Raw genomic sequence first — 4,381 nt, 5'->3', positions numbered from 1 at the left:
ATTCTGTCTTTTAAGGTTAATTCTATCTTTTAAGGTTAATTCTGTCTTTTAAGGCAAATTCTGTCTTTTAAGGCAAATTCTGTCTTTTAAAGCAAATTCTGTCTTTTAGGGTAAATTCTGTCTTTTAGGGTAAATTCTGTCTTTTAAGGTAAATTCTTCTTTTAAGGTAAATTCCATTATCCAATGTTAGAGAAAGAGGACGTCTCCTAGAAAAAAAAAGATTCAAGATCACATATATAAAATACTCTCAAAATGAAATAGGACCTACGATTATCTCTTGAAATTTATGGAAGCCTAAAATTAGAGATTTCAGAGCAATAGAGACAAGTAGGCCTACCAAATGAAAGGAAATTTAAATGATTAATGCTTTCAATGGAAAATGAAAAATTCAGAGGGACATAATGGAATGGTCATTAATATTTTGTGAAGGGTCGATTATGTTGGAAGGGAATTCAAGTGGGGTACCATTTATTTAGGTCTTAATGACCTGGATGTCATTTCAAGACTCTCTCTCTCTCTCTCTCGTTTGTATATTATATATATGTATATATGTGTATATATGTATGTGTGTATGTATATATACACACATGTATGTATATATATGTCTATAAATATATATGTATATATATACGTATATATACATATATATTTATATATAATACTATATATATATATATATATATATATATAATATATATATATATAATATTATATATATATATATATACATATATTATATATATATATATATATATTATATATATATATAAATATATATATGTTTATGTATATATACATATATATCATTTATATATATATATATATATATTATATAATATATATATATATATATATATATATATATACATACATCCACTCATAAACTTACACATATACATACTGGCTTGCACGCACATACACACACGTTTACGTAAACACAATGTAGTTCTAATATCTTTTTGAGTTACTTATTCTAACGAATTTCGTATTGCAAATCAAACATGATCATTTTAGATTAAAGAGACACCATATTTAGTAGTAAATTGTAATTTTTAGTTGAATTTTATAAAAAAGATCGAAAATTTTTAGCAATATCTGAAAGTTTCCTTTTTTCAAGTAGGCAGAGGAAAGGGACAGAGAGATGATCTGAACGGATGCAAGCACCCTTATTTTTAAAAAAATTAAAATTGAGGGACCCTATTTTCAAAAAAAAAAAAAAAAAAAAAAAAAAAAAAAAAAAAATCCTATAAACATAGCATAAAGGAGATTGTTTTAATCTACTTAGGATATCTGGCGTCCTACTCGAACGTGAATCTGACGTTGTATTACATCCTGTGGTGCCATAGCCTCTGTACCATGGCCTTCCACTGTCTTGGGTATGAGGTCTCTTGCTGGAGGGTACACTTGGGTACGCTGTTCTATCCTATTTCTTTTTCTCTTGTTTCTTAAAGTTTTTATAGTTTATATATGAAAAATCTAATTTAATGTTGTTATTGTTCTTAAAATATTTTATTTTGATTATTTATTACTTTTCCTGTAGTTTGTTTATTTCCGTGTTTTCTTTCTTCATTGGGCTATTTTTTCACTGTTGGAGCCCTTGGGTTTATTGCATCTTGCTTTTCCAACTAGGGTTATAAAGTAGCTTGTAACAACAACCAACAACAACAACAACAACAACAACAACAACAACAACAATAATATAATAATACGATTAGTGAAGATTTATAAAGTTTAATTCCAAGCTTATCCAGTTTCATACGTACCTAAAATTAACTTTTTTATTTTTGGTATAAATCAGAAAATTAAGAAATAGATAGTTGTGGTTGCCTATTGGAAATGTCCATGCCTGGTGATCGCTAGACTGGGGTTCGAGTCACGCTGAAACTTTGTTAGTTCTTGTAGTGTCTGCAACCTCACCATCTTTGTGGGCTAAGGTTGTGGGGTTTTGATAGGGCAAATAGGTCTTCCTGCTGGAGTCATCAGCTGCTATTGGCCTGGCCCTTCCTGGTCCTAGCTTGAGTGGAGAGGGGTTTTGGGCGCTGTCAGTCTCTAGGCCATTGTCACTGTCCCTTGCCCTCTGCCATTCATGAGCGGCCTTTAAACGCATTTCATCAGAGACTATGAAATACACAATGGTTGATAAATTTTAGGGTTAGTAAAGATATTTTTAATCATACCAAAAGAGATTAGTTCACCAAACATTCAGCTGGTCTCCACAAGGCACTAGATGAGTTGGAAGACCCCAGGCCTACATGGCTGAAGCCTATGAAGTGTGAAGTAGGAGATGACGAATGGAGAAGTATTGAATTAAAAGCTCAAGATAGAAACGACTGGCTAAATCTAACCGAGGCCCTTTACGTCAATAGGCGTAGGAGATGATGATTGATGAAGGTGAAATGAAATAGAATTTTAATTATATACCATTTAGGTAGACGTAATGAATGAACTTCAAATACAATAAAAGGGTCCAAGCTAAAAAACAAAAAACAAATGAAAATGTGAAAAAATATAATGTGAAAATGGAAAAAGAAACGTGAAAACGAGTTAATTGTGTTAAAAGGATTTCGCAAATCTTTAAAGTCAAGTCTTGAGAGCTTTCATTAAGCGACCCAGATGGAGAGGTATTCATGAATATAATACACAGCTGTGTGAGGTGTTCTTGAACGTAAACAAAGCTCTTTGAGAGAGAGAGAGAGAGAGAGAGCAGAGAGAGAGAGAGAGAGAGAGAGAGAGCGGAGGAGAGAGAGAGCAGTTGAATTTTGGCGTATTGTCTTGTGAAGTCGGAAAGACATCGACCTACACTCTCTCTCTCTCTCTCTCTTCTCTCTCTCATCCTCTCTCTCTCTCCTCTCTCTCAGCGGTAGTTTTATGAAATCAGGAAAAAACATCGACCCCCCCTCTCTCTCTCATCCCTCTCTCTCTCTCTCTCTTCTCTCTCTCTCTCCCTCTCTCTCCTCTCTCTCTCTCTCTCGCTCTCTCTCTCTCAGCGTATTGTTTTATGAAATCAGAACAACATCGACCCTCTCTCTCTCCTCTCTCTCTCTCTCTCTCTCTCTCTCTCCTCTACTCTCATCTCTCTCTCTCTCTCCTCGTTAATTTCAGCGAATTATCTTATGAAATCAGAAAACAATCGACCTCCTCTCTCTCTCCTCCTCTCTCTCTCGCTCTCTCTCTCTCCTCTCTCTCTCTCTCTGCATCTCTCTCTCTCTCTCTCTCTCAGCATTGGCAAAATTTGAATAAAGAGAAGTCTGATAATGTCAAGTTTCGGTAAACATTTTGAGGTAAATTTTTCTGAACTTTTTTAAATAACTTGAGATGGTTAGGAATGTGAAGAAAAATTGCGTTGAAAGACGTAAAGGTACTGATATGAAGGAACATACTGAATCCTCATATTGGGCCGGGTGTTGGGGAATTATCAATTTCTCTTGGAAAGTTTAAACGTGGGATCCCTCTTAATGTAAATTATTTTCTAGAAGATGGGAACCGACTTGGCCAGTTGCCAAATGCAAATACAAATTATTTACATGATTAAAACTGATATTGTCAAACAATTCTTATTCACTCCAAGGGCTTAACTACTGCAATGTAATTGTTCCGATGGCTGCTTTCCTCTTGGTAAGGGTAGAAGAGACTCTTTGGCTATGGTAAGCAGCTCTTCTAGGAGAAGGACACTCCAAAATCAAACCATTGTTCTCTAGTCTTGGGTTGTGCCATGGCCTCTGTACCATGGTCTTCCTCTATCTTGGGTTAGAGTTCTCTTGCTTGAGGGTACCCTTGGGCACACTGTTCTATCTAATTTCTATTCCTCTTGTTTTGTTGAAGTTTTGTAGTTTATATAGGAATTATTTATTTTAATGTTGTTACTGTTCTTGAAATATTTTTTCCTTTTTTCTTTTCCGCACTGGGCTATTTTTCCCTGGTGGAGCCCTTAGGTTTATATCATCTTGCTTTTCCAATTAAGGTTATAGCTTAGCTTGTAATAATAATAATAATAATAATAGTAATAATAATAATAATAATAATAATAATAATAATAATAATAATAATAATAATAATAATAATAATAATGAAATATATCCGATTTCCAAGCGAACTACCAGAAGAGTCTCAGTTAACTGCTCACCCCGGAGCGCATATTGCCAATTTCCTATACCTTCTGGATTCGTCTAAATTCTGAAAATGCCGCCGGATTTACGAACGGGAATAAACTGTCAGTTATGTGGATTTAAGTTTGACGAGCGATGGCAGCTGTGAAGGAGGAATTTATATCATCCCAGTTTTTCTCGGCAAGGGAGATTTGGAGAAAGGCAGGAATTTTAACGGATATGTTTGAAAACTACTATGAGATTCAGGGCCTCTGTAACACGGTTTTTTCGCAATA

This window comes from Palaemon carinicauda, chromosome 3, assembly GCF_036898095.1.
Source record: "Palaemon carinicauda isolate YSFRI2023 chromosome 3, ASM3689809v2, whole genome shotgun sequence".
NCBI lineage: Eukaryota > Metazoa > Arthropoda > Malacostraca > Decapoda > Palaemonidae > Palaemon > Palaemon carinicauda.
Note: the sequence above shows the minus strand (reverse complement) of the source record.